Raw genomic sequence first — 22754 nt, forward strand, 5'->3', positions numbered from 1 at the left:
CTGCAACAGTTAACTGGGGGAAGAGTGAAGCGTTATTGATGGGAAACTGGAACGGGCAGCCCCCCAGCTTGCCTGGTGGGCTGATCTGGAAAAGGGATGGTTTTAAGTACCTTGGGGTTTTTTTGGGTCATGACGCTTTTCCTCAGAAGAACTGGGAGGGCATTGTGGATCGGGTCAAGGGTCGTCTGGAAAGGTGGAAATGGATTCTTCCCCGTTTGTCCTATAGGGGGCGAACCTTGGTGATCAACAACTTGGTCGCTTCTTCGCTGTGGCACAAGTTAGCCTGTGATGAACCGCCTGCTGGACTCTTGACCCAAATCCAAAGACTCATGGTTGACTTTTTCTGGGACAAGCTACATTGGGCCCCTCAGAGTGTGCTCTTCCTGCCCAAGGATGAGGGCGGGCAGGAACTTGATAAGCAGAAAGGCCACCTTCCGCCTACAGTTCATCCAGAAGCTTTTGCTGGGGCCAGAAAGCATGGTTTGCCGCCCCCTGTCGCTGGCTATTCTGCGGGAGGTGGACACGCTGAGGATGGATTGTGCCTTGTTCCTGGTGGATCCTAAGAGACTTGCTTTAAGTGGACTGTCACCCTTCTACCAGAGTTGCTTCAAGGTCTGGGGCCTGATCAAGCACCGCTGGCTGAATCCAGTGGTTTCTCTACATTGGTTGTTTGAAGAACCGGTCATCTTGGGGGCTCGTTTTGATTTGTGTGGGGATGACACCCCAGGACTGAAGAATATATTGTGTGCGTGTAACTGCTTTCAATTGCGACATGTCTTTGAAAAAGCTGGGAACAGTTTACAGGATGCAGAGGCTTTTGCCTCTTCTTTGGGACTGAGGTCTGTGAGGTATGCTCATAGGCTTTTAGACAAAATGGCTGCACTTTTGAATGGTGGGGAGAGGGCCCTCTTAGAGGGGTACTGTTCAGGTATCCTTCAGCCAAATGATGAAGATCCTTTTCCTGACATTGTTTTTAGTTCTGGTTTCCGTGAGTCCAGCTACACTAGTCCACTGCTGGACCTAGGGATCCGTGGCAACCTTAACCTGCGTTCAGCTGATGGGAAAGCAATGTACAGAATGATGGTGAAGATTCTGAATGTGAACCAACTAAAAGATAGACCTGATACGGTGTGGAGAGAGAAATTGCAAATTGATGGAAAGAGTAAGCCAGCTTGGAGGGTTCTATACAAACCACCATTGACAAAACTGACAGGAGATCTTCAGTGGAGGATCTTGCATGGGGCCATAGCTGTTAATGCACTTACTGCTGCAATCAATCCAGGAGCAAGTGATAAATGTCCATTTTGTGACGAGAGGGAAACAGTGTTTCATTGTTTTATGGGGTGTGACAGGCTTCTTCCTATGTTTATTTTTTTGAATGGGTTACTTCGCCCATTGGGGGTGATGTGTTCAAGGCAAAGGTTTATTCTTGGGTTCCCTTACTGTCAAAAACGTAACACAAAGTGTTGCCTGATTAACTTTATTGTTGGGCAGGCAAAGCTTGCTATTTATTTAAGTCGCAAGAATAAAGTTAACCAGACACCAGGTTATGAGGCTGTGGCGATCCTTAAGAATCTCCTTATGTCGAGGGTTTCACTGGAATTTTGTTTCTACAAGACAATGGGTTCTTTGGATGTCTTTACTGATCGTTGGTGCTGTGAAGATGCTATTTGTTCAGTGTTTGGGAATGATTTAGTTTTTAACTTTTGATTTAAATTTATTTGTTTGTTTCTTTAGGTTTTGGCTTTTTTGATTTGACGTTTTCCTAAGTGTCTTGTACTGGTATTTGACTCTGTTCACCAATAAATGTTATTGTAAATCCATCTATCCATCTATCCATCTATCCACGAGCGCTGAACAGGCACGCGCGCTCTTTGCAGCGAAGAGATGCAGGGGAAACCGTATCTGACGGGGCAACGCGGCTCGATGGAACACCGGCATAACAGTGCCAAGACCTGAACGATGCTCACTTTCTTCGTGGCTGATTTTTGTATTGTGACTTTTGTAGTGCATTGACCATTCTGTGCTTTAGGACAATATATTTTTATGTTATTATATAAACATGTTTTTAAACAGAATTTGTGTTCACAGGATCTAAAGTATTTGTGACTCATTTTTCTTCAGCTTTTAGAATATTCTTTCATGGCTTCTTGCAGTCTGTGGGACTTTACTTTAGTGGGGTCATGGTGCTGACGTGGGTTAGGGTCAGGTTGCCTGGTTACCCTGCAGCCACTGGTGCAGACCTTAGCATGGTTTAATCTTGTGAAAGTGTTGCCCTCCTCCCCTCCTTCTATCCCTTGACTCAAATTCCATGCCCTGTCTCAGGGAAACGCCCCTGTGCGTCACTGCTCTGGACACAAAGCCCTTCAGAGAATGCTTCTACTTATTTCATGCTTTTCTTGTGTTCTATTTTTATAGACAGACCTCTTACGTTTTAAATTGTTGTGTAATTGACAACATGTGTCTTTTAAGCTGAACATAGCAGAGCGTAATTAGAAATTACTCTCAGACTGTTCGTATCTTGTGGTGAGTGTGAAAGGTGAGGACTCCTAAATTTCCTTTTGGAAGGGATGAAAAATCAACTTCACGGGGATACGGATGCTAATGTCAAAAAGATGTTAGCTGTAGTCAACTTGACAGCACCACAGATGAAATTAACAATAACAATGGTAGTCGCTCAACAACCACTACATCTGTGCATCAAAGGACTAACCCTCTTGATAAAGTCATTGCCATAAATGTTATTATCTTTATGCTTCCACTGCTTCCTGTGCTTGAATTATTCACTGACTTATGGTCAGTTTGGTTGGTATATGTAAAGCACCTTAGCGTGTTCCAGTTAAGTTAAAGACTTAAATTAGAAAAATATATATATCAGAATCCTAAATTTATCGTGATTCTGTAGTTGCAGCCCAGAACAGTTTTGCTGTTCAGTCCTACCTGTTGTCTTTCTGCCATTATAATCAAATACACATGCTATGGCAACTCTAAATGTACCATGAACTTGCATTTCCTGATTTTAGTGTCCCAGTTTATCCAGACATGGCTATTATCTGAAATTTTGTGCATGTTGGATCTTGAAAGACCTTCCACCCAATCTTGATCCCGTGCAGTCTGACGGCTGACCAAACCGTTCCACAACATCTAATCTAGTCTAGTCTAGTTTCATGACCTTGGTACACAAGGCCTGCTACCTGTTCAGAGCTCAGTGTGCACACTAATGACCCATGATTTTGCTGAGACGATCATGCTGAGATGATGTAGATGACACAATGGCAGTACTGTTCCTCCTCAGGCTTGGAGGGAGCCTGAGCCTGACTTAATGGATCTGCAGCTTCATTACTGACAGTCCTGAAGAAGTGCACTTCCAGGAACATCTCTGGTTGCAGCACTCCATGTGTGAAACTGGGAAGCATATTGGAGCCTATTGCCCAAAATAATTTTTGTCTGTCTTGTTGTATCTTGTTTTGTTTTTGGTCTATTAAGCGTTTCATAGTAACAGCAAAATCATCAGTATTTTTAGTGTAATATATATGAATATGTAATAGTGCTCTAGTATTGGACTGGCTGTAGTTTGATGACTTATGCCATAGCAATACTGTTACATGTGGGTTACAGTTTGTGTAAAACATTATCTTTTTTTTTTTTTCCTTTGTGTGGTTCTCTTCAGGCAACATTATTGGTTGTACTAACCTGTAGCAACTCTTCGACACCCCTCACTGATACTGGACAGTTTGGGCAATTATAAACCAGACAAAGTAAACAGTGGTTGCAAAGCAACTGAAACACAGGAAGTAATAAAATGGTATATGGTATATTACTAATTTATGTTCACTGTAGATATAAATAGACCACTTCTCTGCCACTCATTTTATTTTGTAGTAATGGCTCAGAACATTGCAAGTATAACTGACCATAATGGCTTCTGATCTTGTGAATAATTGTTTTAAAACCATTTAATGTTGAGGTATATACTGCTAAAGATGTGTTTTTATTACAACCTGGTGAGAATGGGCTGTTGTACTTCTCTCTGTATTGTATTATTAATGCAACACACCTCTCATAATGTCTTAAAACAAAAACATTCTGTAACTTAATGGCGTTAACGACTGTGTATTGATCTGTTTGACAACATTTTGATAACAGGTTTTTTGTTTCAGATCTCAGTGAGGGCACAAGTTTTTGTTGATATTTTATAATAATTTATTAAAGGAGCAACATATGATTATATTTTACATAAGGCTGTACTAATCCATATTGTTATGATAATGAAACAAAGTATGATGTGAAAGATGTTGCTCACTCCTTGAGAGCAACATGCTATTACTTAGGCAAACATTGATTTTTAAGAAGGAAAAAAAAAAGGCAAAAAAAGCTAGCTTGCAGGTGAGTGAATATTTAGCACTCTTTGGACTGGTCAAAAAGCTAGTTCAGATGTGACAACATTCAGTAGGGTAGAGTCATGTAGAGTGCCATCAGATCGGATTAATGGCTAAATTACAATAAAATTGAGTTATTAAATTCATGTAGACACCTTAATCTGACAAAAAAATTGAATCGGGTTACTCGCGATCGGATTAAGACCCCGAGATAACTCGAACGTACACGAACAGTGCATGTAGGCGGCAGAAGCACGTGGTGGATTGGATTGAGCGTTCTGTGCATGCTCCAGATTTTTTTCCCGGAATCGTCACCTGGAATTCGAAGGAGACGATATTACTGTTGTTGTTGATGAAGAATGTGCCCTTGTGCATCGCGTTTGTGCCATAACCATGCTCATCACAAACGAATGGCAAGGGACGTAGCTTCATCTTGCTCTTCGTTTGCCATCTTTCTCGAATACCTGAGTTTTTTGTTGTTGGTGGTGGTGAAGAGGTCTCTATTAGTGATAGTTGAAATGGGTACAGCGCCACCTATCATACCGGGGTATTACATGCTTTGTGCCAGTGATTCGATTAATTTACCACCATATAGCCAAAGATAATTACCCTTGCTCAAATAAGGAGCATGACCCAACTATAGCTATAATCGAATTAATCTCATCATGTAACCCCACTGATTGGGATTTTCAGTGTGATAGGAAAGTGTTTGATCAGTATTCAGTCCCACATTAAATAACTAAGCAGTGAATTCAAGTAATCATGGATATTTATTTGTGGACGTTGTAGGCGTTGATGCTAACATAGACCTTATGTCACAGCACAGCTCACTTTTTCTTTACATAAACATGTGTTTACCAATAACTTTGTTATGAACCTAAAGTTTTAAGGAGTACATTTCCTGATCCTGGGAAGAAGAAACTCAATTTCAGAAAATCTATTTAATGATGTATTTAAAAAGTGTCCTGTACTAATTTACCCTCATAAATAGAATGTGTAGTGAATTAAATCTAATTAAGCTGAATAATATTTGATTAATCCTCAAAGGAAAATATATTGTTGTAGTATGAATTATTAGGGGAAAATACATAAAATTTATATAGATAAAGTTGAAAGTGTAGCTGAAAATTTGAAAGCTTTGCACCGTTAATTTTTTGGGGTGTTGTCTTTGCAGTTGATGATGCCATGTGTAGCATAACACAGGTGAACTCTCTTTGTAGACAACATGGAGTGACAACAACATTCTGGTTTACACTGTCTTTTGTTAACAAATATTGATATGCCTCCATTTTTTTAACATTGCGCAGTTTCTGTTTGGCCGAATAGTCTTTGTGCTGGATAAAGAGGTGTAAGGAGTCCAGAATTAGTTTCTGCGGCAATGTCTCAGTGAAACACAGAATATTGTATTTCTGATAAAACAATCCTCTTTGGTTTCACCGTGGCCCCATCTGTACGCGCACAATTATTCAATGAGTACAGCACAACAAATTTAAGCTTAACCACTTTGTTAGCCAGTTTGAGTGGTGAAATGGTTTAAACTTCCTCCACATTGTCTTCTGTTTTGCTCCTTCCCTACATGAGCAACATATCCTTTTGAACTTCTCTGCATTTGGGATCTCATTTCAGACATGACTATCAATACTTTGGCTTTGTAAAGCTAAGTCAGTTAAAACATATGATAGAAAGTGCAGGAATCTCTAAAGCAGCAAAGCATCCAAACAACAAAAAAGGTTTTTTTTAAATTATGTTTACGTGAAAAAAAGTTGAAAATGTCAAAAGCTAATAACTCTTAGGTTTTAAGTTTTTAATGTGGAGAAACATGAGTGATGAAAGCAAAAAAATTTTGCACTGATTTCTGGAGTTCACATCAAATTCTGCCTCCACTCGGTTGCTGACACACAGAAGGTTGTCAGACCAAAGAACTGACCATCTAACTGCTTTCACTGTAATGCAATAATGAATGCACAGAACAGAGAGTAGATTATACTCCACCCACAACAGTTGGAAGTCAGTGCTTAACATCTGATGAAAAAAGTGGCATCAGTGAACAGGCATTCATCACACTCTGGAAGCTCGTTCCCTCAAGGTCTTGTTTACCCTGTCTTGGAATAATTACCCATATTCGCATAAATCCATCAGTGTTTCTGATTGTCTCACAGTTTATTTAGCCCCCATGGTAAGTTAGTTACATTTCCTTTGCTTTCTCTTTCCAGATTTAAGCCGAGCATGCAGCCAAGAACACATGCTCCTCAAGAACATGTCCCACACAGGTCAGCAGTGTGTTTGTTGCCACTGGTGTTCTCAGCTTTTACTATGATTGTAGGGCACCTCCAGTTGTTTCCCTACATATTGGTCCCCCAGCTTATCCAGATTATTAATCAGGCCTGGTTCCCCCAAGTATTTCCTACATTCAGTCCAACTCTGAGGACCATCTGTGAAGTGCTGCCCTCCGGAGCTTGAAACTGTGGCTGTACTGTGGCACAGACGGAGCAATATCTCCTGACTGCTGAAGTTTCTTCTCATACTTTGAAAGAGAAATTTGCTATACTGGAAGAGTATTAGTCTGCCCATCACTTGTATTAATTTACAAGCCAGGAGGAATGCTGTATATGAACATATATTCGGGTGATATGTAGCCTGATTGTTAAGCACCAAATGTAATAATGTCTAAAACTAAATATGGCAAAAGTCTTGGATATATTTACTAGATTGTTTGATTTCATGTCTTTAATATCCTAATAATATATTTATGAGGATTTTATTTGCAAAAGAGTCTTTGTTTTCAAAGTTAAAGCTACACCATAGACAATGCTCTGTATAAACTGCATAATTTAATAATCGTTTGATTATTAGTAAAGTAATTTACTACAAAGGAAACTTGTACTTTACTATCTGTATTGTGACCATCAATTATTTGAACATTTTTATAATTTGAAATGATAATACTTTTTTGTTCAACCTGACAAACATTTCCCATTCTACAGATATTAATTTCTGCATTAATGAAAGTGTAGAAAGCAAGAGAGCGATTCAGACAGACTTCAGTTAGAAAATGGACTGAAACAAATAAATATTTTAATAAAAAAATTGTAACAAATAAATTAATAAATAATTCACCACATGGTGGCAGTATTGGGCAGTCTATTAGTTCATTTCAAGTGCTTAAGTCTGAGATAGCCTCCTAAATGGTCACACTAAACAGTTGTTAAAATTACACACTTTAATTAAAAAGAAAACTTTTCTCTAATGCAATTGAAACATTATGAATCAGAATCAGTTCAATGCCTTAAGGGTTCTTGCACGTACCGCTCTGTTTCCAGTTGGGTTGGAATTTTCTAGTGTGAAGGACATTCATTTTAGGTTTCATATTGACCCCATCTGTACATACACAGTTATTCGAACAGGTCTTAGTCTTCATATTCATGTATGCGTACAGGATGAGATAATCCAAGAAGTCAGATTAAATTAGATGCATACATAGATCACATGCAGGGCAGTCAAAATTGCAAACCAACCAACAAAACAAATAAAGCTTTAGAATTTGTTTTAGGCAAAGAGGAAGCAACATTTTTAAGGCTGTTGGCAGAAACAGAAGGCTGTCAGCTGAAGAGTTTACATGATAATTGAGAAAACATTTTAAAACAATTTTACAAGTGTTTTTACAAGTGTAAGAGGTTTACACATTTACTGCGTTATTGTCACACCCAAAGGAGGGCTTCAGGATTGAGAACAAGCCTGTGAAACCTGTCCTCCACCCTGTTGCAGAAGTATATGCCCATATATGGACATCCTCCCTTCCTTTGGTTGCATGCACAGGCACTCTTCTAAAAAAAAAAACTTCCTCTCACCCCAAATCACACATAAACATACACACACATAGACAATCACACACTCCTACTCACAGTGGTTAGTTATGGGCAGAGTGACTGTTCCCCTTCAGGAAGTAGTGTCATTAATGCTCATTTGATCACAAGTTTTGGTGGTTTATTTTCATAATCAGCGCTGGTTGTGTGTATTTTGGGTTGATTTATTTATTTATAATCTTTTCTTTGGTGGAAGCAGTGTCTGTCTATAACCATATATTCACACTGATGTCCTATATCTGCATGTGAGGCTCTTCCTTTTTTTCATACCATGCATGCCACACTTCAAACTGCTCCTGGTGGGGAATAAACTTTTTTTCGATCTGTAGGACAAAGAAGGACATCTGTGTCGCTTGTAAATATAAATCTTAGACTAACAAAGATTTATGTTCTTAATTGTTTTTATGTAGCTCTAATTCTGGGAATTCAAAGCAGGATCAGTGTTTCTCTGGGTAGCATTTGAGAGCGCTGGGTGCATGTGGATACCACTTTGGTTAGCTGTCCTGTCTGGAAAGCTATAATGTGGACACATGTTGGCTTTGAAGTAGGACAAACAGAGTCATCAAGTTTTTGGATCAGGTAATTCTGATCGATAAAACAAAACGATAGCTATCGAGGAATAACTTTTCCTCGATAGAGATATGAAACATGGTCAATATACTTATAGATAGATTACGTTCGTCCATCTTTTAACGGACAATATGAATAGCCAATGACAACGAGAGTTGCGCCGCGCTGAACCAATCAGAATCAGTTCAATGCTGGAATAGAGCCATGCCAGCAGCTAGTCGTGGCGTGTTTGTTTGTGCTGATGCAGCCGTACAAAAGAAGAAAATCAGTGCTCCCTCGGTACAGTGTTGCCAGGTGAGAAATGTAGTATTATCGTACCAGAGACATAAAATTATCGTTTTTTTAGGGAAATTATCGTACACCCGTCATAACCAAAATTATGATGCGCTATAGTCACTCTAGTGTTGAATAACGTCTAACAGGCACTCACGGCTTTGTGTGAGTACGGAATGGATCTAATGAGCCAAATCATAAGGCCTGGAGGCCACCTACTGTTAGGAACTTCGGAGGCAAATGCATGCATGTCACTCGTAGCTCACACAGAAAAGCACGATTGGCATGAAACTTGTCACAGACAGTTGCGACAGGCTGATTACAACCAATTACAACCACACATTCGCAGAATGGTCAAATTATCTTATATTTGGCCTTTTTGGGGATTATTGATCATACATCGTACACAGGACAAAATTATCGTACAAATACGATAATTATCGTACACCTGGCAACACTGCCTCGGAAGAAACGACGGAGGACACAGCCCAAGGCGTAAGGAATGATATTGTTGATAAGAAGGGCCCGAAAAGTTCGGTGATGTAGAGGTATTTTTTCTGTTCGACACGAAACAGAGTAGTGTGCACTGCAAATTATGTCGACCACATGTTCCGAGAAAGACAGGGAATACCACTAATCTTTTTTGTCACCTGAAGCAGCGCCACCCATTTGTCTTCCCCTAATAACAAGACCTGTGCAGCAGCAACAGAAGACCATAGAGTCTGCTTTATCCTGCGCCATGCCATATGACAAAAAAATCAAAAAGACACCATGATATTACAAATGCAGTAGCTTATTGTGTTACAAAATACATGCTACCCAATAAGCATGGTGGAAAATAAGGGGTTCAAGTGGATGCTAAAAGTTATGGATCCGATATATATCGATATCGACAGATATAAAAAAATATATCATGATATGATTTTTATCCCAGCCCTAGCCTCAGGGTACAGAGAGTATCACGAAAGGTGTACAAAATGTGTAACATGGCTACATAGAAACATCTGCAAGACTGAATTATTATTGCAGTTTTAGATGTGTGATTACCATGTCACCCTCCTTTTTGTCCCCCTTGGGACATTATCAGCTCACGCAACAACTGGGTCATGGCAGATTTGTTTCCATGAATAGAATTTTCACACAACTGCCTGCCAGGCTTTGATTTCACCTCTGTGTGAAAGGAACTGCAAGCATCACTTTTATGTATTATGTATGTAACAATCCACTTCTGGTCTATTATCTTTAATTAGACTATAATAAATCATGACTGGATAGGCATGTGGCTGGATTTTTGCACAGATTTTCATGATCCTGTGAGGCCACACCTCGACTGACTTTAGGTCCTCAAATTTTTCACCTGATGTCAGCACAATGTTTTTAATGACTGAGAAAAAAGTGCTCTTGTTTTGCATATAACCCTCTGTGTGTATGAGAAAGCTGCACAAATTGTAGAGCTGCTACAGCAATGTAAAAAGATGTAATTTTTTTAAAGAAATTAGAGGCTGATAAGTTATACAGCCCTCCATTTCTACATCGTTAGGCCTGCAACACATTGCAAAAGAAGCTTGGACAGAAAAGCTTTTACCACTTTGTAATGTTGCCATTCAATCTTACAACATATTGTCTTTTTTTCCACAAGCTGTCACAATTTTCTGAGTTCTTAATGAAATCACATGCTTTGTTTACAATACCCCAGACAGACACTACAGCAACTTATTTTTCTTCCATTGATTTTTATACCTCATTCAAGCTGATCATTGTAGGAGCTTGACGTGACCTAGTTGACTCCTCTCTGCCCTTCTCTTCTTTTTCAGTTTTCAAACCTCACAGCAAACTGAAAAATACTTGATTGGCAATTTTATTCTAAAATACTCAGATTTCCCTCATCTGCAGTTGAACCATGGACAGCTCATATGCTACTAATCCTTCTTTTAGGGCCAATCTGATAGAAAATCATGTGTTGAATTGGCCAAAGCTTTTAAAACATGCACTGCAGAACAACTAGTTAATTACATCTTTGAAAACACGTTAAGATTCCTTCATTATCCATTCATTTGCGTTTTGTTTGAGTTTTTAATGGGTAACATTTAAACTGTTACTTATATGGGCTACATTTCAAAGCAAATATCTTCAGCTTACCACTTCTAAATTACAACAACTGCAGCATCATCTAAAGTTGCTAAAATCAACAAGTATTGATAAATGTGTAAAGACAGTTATTAATATTCAGTAAATATATTCCATCCATCCGTTTTCTGTACCCGCTTAATCCGTCGGTCGGGTCGCAGGGGAGCTGGAGCCTATCCCAGCGGTCATCGGGCGAGACCCACCTTCACCAGCCCTCCAATTTTAAAGCATCACCTATCCTTAGTCAATTAGTTGGGGTTCACACAGCACAGGTTTTGGTAGCACATTCTGTATTCTGATTTGGTAATTATAAAACAGCCTAAACTTCAACGTCACCAACACATAGGTTATGGGTTAGTGTCTCGAGGCTATTGGGGTGTGGACCTGCTCGATGTGGCTGGGGACAGGTATGTTTTCTATCACCTCGATCTCCCCCTCTGTCCCCCTGGCTTGGGGGACCCTGACCCTGGTTTTGCCTTGGTCGCTCCCTCCCTCTGGTGCTTTTCCATCAAGCCCAACCAGGATGTTTACCAACAGGATCCCCACGGGGGTTGGTGGCCCCCTCCTGACTGGAGGGATGTGTCGGCTCCTGGTCCCTCCCCATGGGTTGGGTGCACCTTGCCCTCGGTGGGGTTACGATGATGAGGCCGGGGATGCTACCCTCCCCCTACCCTCCGTACCATACCCGCTGGTTTACTCAGGTTGTCCTGGTTGGTGTCTTTCCTGGATTCTGGACAGGTCCTTTTTCCTGTTGCCCCTGGGGTTGGGGGGGCCCATGCCCTGGCTGGCTTAATTGCTGGCAGGGTCTAGCTGGGCTGCATGGTTCCTGCTGGGACTGAGGGGCAATTCAGAGCACTGGTGGAGGTGCATGGCACTGGCCCAACACACCAGCACCAGCTGTGCTCCAGCCTGTCACTGGTTGATGTTTAGTAAGTGTTAAAGGTCAACATCACTGCTCTATATCTGACTGCTGGAAGGCTTTATATTTTGATGTATAAGGAGGTTACCTACAGACCACAACACAAACTTCCACACATTCATCTATATGCACCACAGTACACCTTACACACACACCTGTCATTGTCTGTTTTCTGTCTATTGTCTTTATTTGTCCTGTCCTTTTGTGTTCCATTGTTGGCGATTCTAGTCCTCTCTGACTAAATCAAGGTTTTTTGAAACAGTAAAGCTGGCTAGATTAGATGGTCAAAGAGGGCTGGTGAAGGACACACTCACCATCACTTGCACCTATGTACAAGAAGAAAAAAAAATAAAGAGAGGCTGTGGTTGTCATCTGACAGGTCAGAATTCTGGGCCATAGTTTCTGTGTATGGCTTGGGACTTTGTCCTGTGTTGTGAATCCTCAGGTTGTGAGGATGCATTATCCTCAACGTAGACAAAACCTTATAATGGACTTTAGGAAGAAAGCCCCCCCTCTGCAGCCCTTTAACATCAGGGGGACTGAGGTGGAGAGAGTGGTCAGCTACAGGTCCCTTGGTCTTCTGTTAGCGGCAAATCTTAGCTGGTCTGCAAACACCACTGCCACAGTGAAAAAGGCCCAGCAGCGGCTGCACTTAATCAGACTGCTCAGGAAGGCTGGCCTGAGCCTCCACCCCCTCACCCAAGCATACAAAGGTTTGGTGGAGAGCATCCTCACAACCGGCATCACTGTGTGATACGGTAATACCACCCAGACAGAGAGGAGGGCTCTTCAGAGGGTGATCAAGACTGCAGAGAGGATCATAAAAATAAAACTTCCCTCTATGGACACTATTTACACACAACGCTGCACGAAGAAGGCACATTGCATCATCAGAGACACACATCACCCAGCACACAACTTCCTCAAACATAAACACTCTACATACAGCCTTAGACAAAGCAGAACGGACAGTATCATCACAGGGAAAACACGCTTTTACAACAGTTTCTTCTCTGCTGCAGTGAGACTGATGGCAAAAGTACCATCAGTCCTCTTGACCGATCTACCTCTATTCATTGACAATCAACCGGGAAACGTGCAATATCTTTGGTGAACTGTAAAGCATCTGATATTTATTGATATTTATTGTTATTTTATTATTTTTATTGTTGTTTTAGTTTTTAATGTTTACTCCTTCTCATGTTTGTACATGTGTGTCCTCTGCACAAGAATTCCTATGTACTTTAACAAATGTACAAATGGTTTTCCACACAATTGTGACTTTCTCCCTTTTAGTTGCATTGGGAAGGTCAACCAGATTAAAATCTAAGTTTGTAAAAGAGTTATCGTGTTTTGATCACATTTGTCTGGATCAAAATGTTCAGTATCTAATGAACTCAAGTTCTTCGTGGCTTACTTACTTGCAGTCTGGACCTCATGCGGGAGACTTGCGTTTTGCACTCTAAGGATTTCTACTTTGTTTTCTCAAGTTGCCTTGCCCTGAATGGCAAGGATGCTCTGCCTGTGAAAATTCAGAAACAAGCTTTTGAAAAGTGGTCTGCACACCATACCCGTTACCAAGTAGTGAGTTTGTTTCTTCTGTGCACTCACCAAAACTTAAACCGCTGATAAACTCAGGTATCCATTATCAGGTCTGGGATGGAGAGTGAGCTTTAAAAAAGTTGTCTGGTGTGAAGCTCTTTAGTTTTTACCAAAGCAGTTTTGTTTGCTATAGTCATTAACTCGATTGTGGCTATAGTTGGGTTATGCTCCTTATCTGAGCAAGAGTAATTATCCTCGGATATATGTACCCATTTCAACTATCGCTAATAGAGCCACTTCTTGTTGACGTCTTCACCAACAACAACAACAAAACTAAGGCATTTGAGAAAGATGGCGAACGAAGAGCAAGATGTAGCTACGTCCCTCTACATTTGTGATGAGCATGGTTATGGCACAAACACGATGCACAACGGTGCATTCTCCATCGCGTTGTTTGGTTCTTTCTGATGGCGGTGACAACAACAGTAATATCGTCTCCTTCGACTTCCGGGTGATGATCGTGGGAAAAAATCTCGAGCATGCGCAGAACGCTCGATCTGAACCACTGTCGTCTACATGCACGTTCAGTGGGCATTTGGATTGAGTTATCCCGGGGTCTTAATTCGATCGCAAGTAACCTGATCCGATTTGATTTCTTGTCAGATTAAGGTGTCTACAAGAACGGAATAACTCAATCTTATTGTGATTTAGCCATTAATCCGATCCGATGGCCCGCATGTAACCGCAGTGAGTGCTGCTTCTTCAGAGACTTTGTGATGTGGCTGGGAAGTACCCCAACTTAAGCAAGCTCTGATAATGCACCAAAGGGGGTAGCTTTCTCTGTTACAGAAGTAGCTACTGCTACTACCTTGTGGGTCACAAGAACTTACCAAAATTTCAAAATTCACTAACTGAAATGCAGGACAGTAACAGTTATGGGGAATAATCTTAAAGTTAACTCAAGCTCTAACACGTGAAGTAACAGCAAGGTACTTAACTTACACACAGCTGGTAGTACTCTTTGGTGCCTTGAGGTAATGCTTTTTAAAAAATGTTTAATTAACCAGGAAAAGCCTCATTGAGATAAAAAATCTCTTTTCCAAGAGTGCCCTGGCCAAAACAGCAGCACACTGTACATAGAATACAAACTTGCTGATGTATCACAATCAAACCTGAAAATCAGACAGAACGTCAACAAACAGATGTATCTGCCTCCAATGAGACCATATCATGAAGTTCCAAGTCTTTTTGCAGTTTGTTCCAAACAAAGGGACCAGCATACATGAAAGCGGTTCTTCCCATCTCAGACTGTACCTTTGGGACTGAAAAAGATTTTTTTTTAAAAACCTGTGAACGAAGGCTATAAGGCCCTGAACTCTTCAGGCAGAGGAAGGTCAAGGAGTAGAACAAGAGCAGCCTTGAAAATAAGATTATGCCAATGTTTTAGCCAACACATTGACAAGGAGGACCATCCAACACGTTCGTAAAATAAACAGTGATGGATGAGAGATGTAAAATTAGTGATGAACCTCAGAGCCCCTTGATAAACAGTTCAAGAGCACATAGACACTGAGACTGAGACTCAAGAAGTTTGGCCAGGACACATAGGCTGGAGATAGGCCTATAATAAATTAAAACAGGGATAATCCCTTTTCAGAGAGGAATGGCAGAGGAACAACATTTGTGTCCAAGCACAGATTAAGAATGTGTCAGGATTTAGGGTTTTGTTTCATGTATTGTCTTGTCACTTCCTGTTTTATTTTGAAATAATGACTTCTCCTCTCGTTTCAGATAACTTGCCCTTCCTCCCGTGTCCAGTGTCTGGTTGTCTTCCCTGATTCCCTAAGTGTTTCCACTTGTTCCCCTGGAATCCTCATGTTTTAAATAGTCTTCCTCTCCCTTTGTCCCATGCGAGTGTGTTGTGTCTCATTCTTGAGCCTCTCTTAAGCCCCTGAAACCCGTGTTCCTTCCATGTTCCCCATTGTCCTGAGTTTCTCCCTCGAGCTTGCAGTCAAGTGTTCTCCTGCAGAGCCGTTTTCTTTGTAATTTATTGCCAGTCTAGATTATTTATTATAACGGTAAGTTTCGTAGCTTTGTCTTTGGTCCTCCCGTTTGGAGAGTTTTGAGTTTGTAAAGGTTCATAGCCACCTCCGATTAGCGGAGCGTTTTTGTGTTTTGTTTTATGAAAATATTTCGTGCCACCGTTAAGGCGAGCCTTAAGTTTACAGTTAACATTCATAGTGCCTCTGTTTCTGAAGAGTGCGTCTTTGGTTTAAATCCGCCTCATTAAGGAGTGCGTGCCCTTACTTTATAATTGTTCATAGCCTTTTGTTTTCCTCCCAGGGTGGAGTGAATTTATGTTTGTTAAATTTTACAGCCGCGCTCGATCTCTGCCTTTAGTTTATTGAGAAGAGCGCTTGGGCTTTTCACAGCCTATTCTGTCGCTCTGAGCAGAGATCCTCGACCTTTTCTGCCTGCTGTGTGTTTACTTTATAAATAAACATCTTTGCTTCGAACTTGACCTTGCACCTGCGTCCTATGTACTGGAGGTTCCTGACAAAATGTGTGTCAGGGGCTGGGCAATAAAATCTCCAAATTTGATGTGAATTGGTGCTACATCAATAAAGGGAATTTAATATCTTGGGTTTATACTAGGCACAATGAGAAAACAATTAACAAAAAAAAAAGCCTCTGCTGCATTTATTTGATTTACCTGTCCATCAGAGGAGTGCTTTAAATTACTACTGAACACACTGACAAGAGGGTGAATGCTGTGTGAGTATGGCACAAACTTTGATTCAATATGCTAATGATGTTGGTGATTCTCTTGCCTTTCTGTAGTACTACCATGCGGATGTTAGCTTGACATCAGGTTAGAATGACATGGAGAATATCATGCTGGTGTTAGTAATTACCCCAAAGCTCCACAATGTAGGTGCAGCCTAACAGAGTAGTTGTAACGGTTGTAGACTCTTAAGCTGTATTAACACAGGAAGTTTTTGACTCTGTTTTTCAGTTGTCCATTTCCCATTGTCTGGTGAAACACTAATGCTCCTGTAGTAATCAGTTTGCATGCTTGCCAAAGCTGGATCAGGGCAGGAATTTTTCTATGCCTATTTCTATGCGTCAAGGATCCTTTTTTCTTTTTCAGATGTGTAATTGCACCCATTGAGCATTGGCCTCTGAGTGGCTCCAACACCTTGGACATCCACATTACTGTGTCGTGCCTGCATGCTTCCTGTGCAGGCACAGATAGATCACCCAAGGTAGCTGTCAATTTTATTATGTTTCTGTCACTATACAAGTTGTTCAGAAAATTATTCCGCATGGCAACAGAATGTCTTCTCTAATCATGGCTGCAGCGTCTTGACAATAAACAGTTCACAGCTTCTTTTATCGGTCTACATGCACTGCTGTGTCCACTTTGAGAGGCTCCTGTGCCACGTGTCTATCAGACAAGAATTTCAAGAACCCTGATCTTTGCTGTTCTTAGCCGTTATGGGGAATGTTGGCCTCAAGTTAACAAACACAAGGGGTCTGGCTGTTAAGAGAGGAAGCCCAAGCAGTAGACAGGATGTCACCCTGCCCTGAAAAGTTGCCTAGCTGCCAGTTACATGCCTGGGATTCTTCTCTACAAGCTGGTCTTTACTTCTTTAATTTTTTTTTCTTTTTTTTCTTTACCCTCAGAAGACAGCGGCAAAGGAAATATTTTCCAGTCCAGAAATAAGTTAATCGCTTTGCCTTGCAAGTATACACTTGGTGGTCTGTAAAAATGCGCTTTTCATTGATGTTCATTTGGGGCGAAACAGGATGGTATGTTGCTCGGCATTACAACTGCATTCCATTGGAGTTACACTGTTCTGAAAACAAACTGCTCCAACCAGCCCGCACATACTTTCCCTGTGAGATCCTGGTCAGTGCTTTGAATGAATATAGCATTATAATGCTCCAAAATGCATGACTGAAAAAGGCTCAGTCACTATCTGAATTTTCCACCAGACAAGGACTGAATCAAGTGTCAAGTAGTTGATGATCAGTTGACTGGGGTAAAGCAGATCTCATATGCTACAATGAACTGGTTTGCAGTGCCATTAAACTACATATTTCTTCTCTTCTGAAAAAGCTGACATGTCTAGGTCTCCATGACCTAATGTTGGCATCAGTCTTTTCCACTCCTGTTAATAAGTCACTGGTTTCTGATTATGTGTATTCCAGAGTGCTCAGTTTAACTTTTATTGGGAAGTCAGTGACAATGACACAGCAGGTCAGAGCATGCAGACCAGCTCACATTGAAATTGTGAAGTCTGCAAATTCTCTATCTTGGTTTCATGAACTGTTTTAGTTGATGTGCATGCATGCAGCCCTTTGTTAAAAATGCATACCTAGTAACCAATATCTGTGCTTTACATGTGTATGCTTTTTTTCTTATCTTCTGTTTGCTGTGTGATGGTAAAATTTCTGTCTCAGGACTGACAGACTCTCCAATCCACATTAACCATTTGTATCACCCAGACACGCTAATTGTTTTAAACTATTTACCTCTTAATTAACACTCAGACAAGATAATTGTTTTAACCTCCCGTTTCTTAATTACCATCAAGACTGCATCCTGCCCCCCCCCCCCCCCCCCCCCCCCCCCCCCGGAGATGTGATTACACATCTAAAGAACAAAGCCCCCCATCTTCAGGTATAAATACTCTGTATTTCTTTTGTCTGTATCTTTTCATACCATTGCCGCTGAATGGTGTGGACTGATCTTTTTCCTTGCAACGAAGAATAAAAACTTAGCCGGCCGGCAGAAAAACTAAGTTTCTCTATTTCATTGCTCATCAGAGGTATTAGGAAGGAAGCGATTAAAAACTTCCATAACAGTTTGGCGTTGTTGGCAGGACCCCGTGAGCAGCCGGGACGAGGCACGGAAAGCGACAGGCCAACCTGGAGAAATAGATAATTTCCAGCCTCCAAACCTCAATTAATTTGTGAGACGGGAGGGCTAACCGGTAACACGTCCTGAGTCGCTGCCACCGGGGTTCCAAGAACAGAGTTCAGCGAAGCTCGTCTGGTGAGTTTTGAAATATTGACTTAATACATTGTCTTTCAAATTTGGGTTTTAATTAGGCACATTTGAGTTTTTTCATGGTCTCCACAGTTGGCCAGCTTTTTGCCACTTGTAGCGTTGAGACGAAGTGGCCATGCTTTTTGTTACTTGTAGCAGTTTAAATAAGACGAAGGATAAACTTGGATGAACGTGGATGAACGTGCTTGGATAAACAAGTAACAGGGCTTCTTTTTATTTTCTTTATTTCTATTCTTTCTCTTTTAAAACGAACACGTAATAATTCCGTTTGTTGCTGGTATCCTTTGGACAAAGAAAAAGAAGAAAAGAAAACACAAAAGGAAGGGGTTTTTTGCTGTTTGTGGCCAAAATACGAAACAGTTAGCATTTGTGACTTGGCATTTGAAAAAAGCACCCAGTACAGAGACGTCTGGACTGGATTTGTCGTACGGCCTCCCCATCCCCATTGGGCATGGGGAGATTTTCCGTTGAGGTGGTTGAGCCTCCGGAGGGGCCCATCGTGGAAATCATGAAAAAGAGATTTGGGGATAAAAGCTTAAAATATTAAAATTTATGGACAAATGAGCTCAGATTCCCATTAGGGGGGTCCCTTAGTTTAAAAGAAAAAAAAACAAAGAAAAACGGAAAAACTAGAAGAGAAACTGATTTAAAAAAAAAATAAAAATGTTGCTTTCTAAAATCTGTCCCAGTAACCTGACAGGCAGGAACTGGATGTGTAAATGATAATCCCAACCCCAGTTGTCTTCCACACCTCGAACATGACATATGCATCTGCAACCACTAACAACCTTCCCTGAGTTTGTTTCAGCAAAAAACATCATTTCAACAGACTTCATGGCCAAAGAGGACCTGCAGTGTACCTCCCATCTGTCACCAGAATCTGACGAATCGTACGAGGAAAGCTGGTTAAGGGAGAGGTTTGACAAACTTACACTGACACACATTTTTTGGACAGAACATAAATGCGCTGTGTCAGTCTCTCTCACACCAGCTTAACGTAACATGTACACCATGGACTACTCAGTCCCACACATCCCACTAGAAAAACACACATCGGATAGCTGGGAAGATTTGAGCCCAGTTATGAAATTGTGTAAGCCTACAGCCGAAAGGCAACAAACATCTGATAGATCTATTATTTTTTCACCTTCACTGACATCTTTTGTGCACACACAAAGAACAGTCAACAGTAAGTATGATGTTAACCTTGTCAAAAATTGTGAAAATGTTGTCATCATTCTAAAATCAGACTTTAAACCTTGCAAGGCTCAATACTCACTTAAACAAAAAGCCATTGTTAATATACCACCATTCTTTGAGTCTCTTAAGGCAGCAGGAGTAATTGTTCCACGTAACGATTCTCCAATACACACGCCTTTGTTTAAAATCAGAGGCAAAGATCAACCAACAGACTGGCGCTATATTCAGGATCTGCAAGCAGGTGATGCAACCAACTAATGCAAAATTCTTTTCAGTGGTCAACCTTTCAGACACCTCCAGTGTTCCAGGTCACCCAGGAAGCTAATTCTGGTTTGCTTTCAAATTCAATAGGAGGGGCTACACATTCACACGTCTGTGCCAAGGATACTGTGAAAGTCCCACCATTTGCATTGAAGCTCTCAGACAGTCTTGAACCCTTTGTTCTTTCCCCAGACACTGCTTTGTTACAGTATGTGGATGACCTCATGATCTGCAGTCCGACTAAAGAGCAGTGTGAAGCCAACACAGTCACACTCTTGAAACATCTGGCACAAACTGGTCACAAAGCCAGCTTGACAAAACTCCAATTTGTCCAGGAAAGGGTTGTCTTCTTAGGTCATGTCATCACTTCTGAAGGTAAAACTCTTTCACCAAAAAGAGTGGATGCAATTCAGAACCTTCCAAAACCCATCACAAAGAAGCAGATGATGTCATTTCTTGGTATGTACTCTTACTGTCGACAATTAATTTCTAACTATGCCATTCTTGAAGCTCCACTCGCCTCCCTCATTCATGGCAAGGGCCTGCAAGCAAAACATGAGATCAAATGGACTCCTGAAGCAGAACAATCTTTCACAGAACTAAAACTTGCTTTACAAAGCACTCCAACTTTGGGCCTGCCTGACCCTACCAGACCGTTCATTCAAACAGTAGATGAAAAAGATGGATGTATGACTTCTGTTTTGTTGCAGGATCATGGAAATAAGCTGCGGCCTGTAGCTTATTTTTCTTCAAAACTGGACCCCGTGGCTGCAGGTCTCCCAAGATATATTCAGATATGTGGCGGCAGCTGAAAAGGCAGTTATGGCCTCCAGTGATATTGTGGCCTATTCTGATGTAGCTCTCCTGGTCTCACATGCTGTGTCCATGATTCTACTTGAACAAAAAAACTTCCCATCTCTCCACAGCACGCTGGCTACGATACAACACAGTACTTTTAGAAATGTCTAACATTACTGTCGAACGCTGTAATGTGTTAAACCCTGCCACTCTGCTCCCCACACCAGACGATGGAGAACAGCATAACTGTGTTGCTGTCCTCCAACAGGCTTGTTCACCAAGGCCTGATCTACAAGAAACACCATTAACAAATCCTGATTTGGTTCTCTTTGCAGATGGATCAGCTTCACGTGACCCACAAACGGGTCACAACAGAGTTGGTTTTACTGTTGTCACTAACCATGAAACTCTTCTCCCCAGCTCACTCCCTCCTCACCATTCTGCACAGGTGGCAGAACTGATAGCAATGACAGAGGCATGCAGACTAGCTAACAACAAAGCAGTAACCATCTAATCTGATTCCAGACACATGTTTGGGTTGTCCAAGATTTTGACACTCTGTGGAAACACAGACAATTCCTAAAATCTAACGGCAAACCCATTCTCCATCATGACAAAGTCACAGCTCTTCTTGATGCCATTTTACTCCAAAAAGTCAATCTCTGTTTGTAAATGCTTTGCTCACACTAACAACACAGGTCCTGTCTCTCAAGGAAATGCAAGAGTGGATGCTGCTGAAAAAGAAGCTACACTCCTACCCACTATAATTGATCCCTGTCACTATTTCCACCTCTTTCACAACGGTGCAATCTTTTGCCACACCACAGGAAGATGTGTGGCGAGGAACCGATAATAAGCCTTGTCTACCTAAACATTTTTTCCCTCATTTCGCGAAATTGACACATGGATTGGACCATGTGTCAAAAGGGGGGACAATGGATGCCATAACCCAGCACTGGTTCACCAAAGGATTTTCAGTTCATGCAGCAGAAGATCAGTCACCCGCGTATGGTTTGTGCAACGCATAACAGGTAAAACCAAAGCAATCACACACATCGCTCACCCATCACCAGACAGACCATTCGAACACTTAATGATGGATTTCAGAGAACTGTCACCAGCAGAAGGAAAGAAACGCTGCTTAGTAATAGTTGATGTGGTCAAAATAGATGGAAGTATTTCCAGCAAAACACCAGAGTAGCCAAGTGGTAGCAAAGGCTCTGCTAACAGAGATTACTCCCCATCTGGGAACTACAACTACACCAAAACTGAGCAGCGATAATGGCTCTCACTTTGTCAATTCTGCAATAACCCAAATTAGTAAATTTCTTACCATTAACCTCAGACAACATTGTATATAACATCCTGCCAGTAGAGACGTTGTCAAACGAGAAAATGGCACTCTGAAATCAAAATTTCAATTTTGGCAGACCTCCATCTCTGGGAGTAAAACCTGTAACCAGGCCACTCCCCTCCACTGGCCTATGTGAAGACAATATGCTACAATATTGCAAAAAACTTATTCTCTCTCTCTCTCTCTGCAGACTTCCAACCTGGGTGGTGAGAAACGACTTCAGAAAGGAGCACTGGAATTCCAAACGGTGACGAGATCCATTCTGACAACGCATACCATTGCGAAGATAGCCGAGAGGGCAACGTGGGTTCACGCCATCCACTGCAGGAAGATCCCTGAGCCAACGGAGGAGCCCAGCTGCCAACGTGATCGACGCGAGGACGGACGGTGA

The 22754-nt window shown here is 41.3% G+C and overlaps 1 protein-coding gene across 1 annotated transcript in view; it reads left to right on the forward strand.

Annotated features, from left to right (window-relative positions):
- Positions 1 to 6589: 6589 nt before the first annotated feature.
- gng12b (guanine nucleotide binding protein (G protein), gamma 12b) overlaps positions 6590 to 22754 on the forward strand; it is a 55307-nt gene continuing 39142 nt past the window's right edge. Inside the window, exon 1 of the mRNA XM_072390182.1 lies at positions 6590 to 6649. The gene's annotated coding sequence lies outside the window, so the exon portion shown is untranslated. The remainder of the gene's footprint in view (positions 6650 to 22754) is intronic.

Source organism: Leuresthes tenuis, unplaced genomic scaffold, assembly GCF_036924035.1.
Source record: "Leuresthes tenuis unplaced genomic scaffold, fLeuTen1.0.hap1 SCAF_7, whole genome shotgun sequence".
NCBI classification, from domain to species: Eukaryota; Metazoa; Chordata; class Actinopteri; order Atheriniformes; family Atherinopsidae; genus Leuresthes; species Leuresthes tenuis.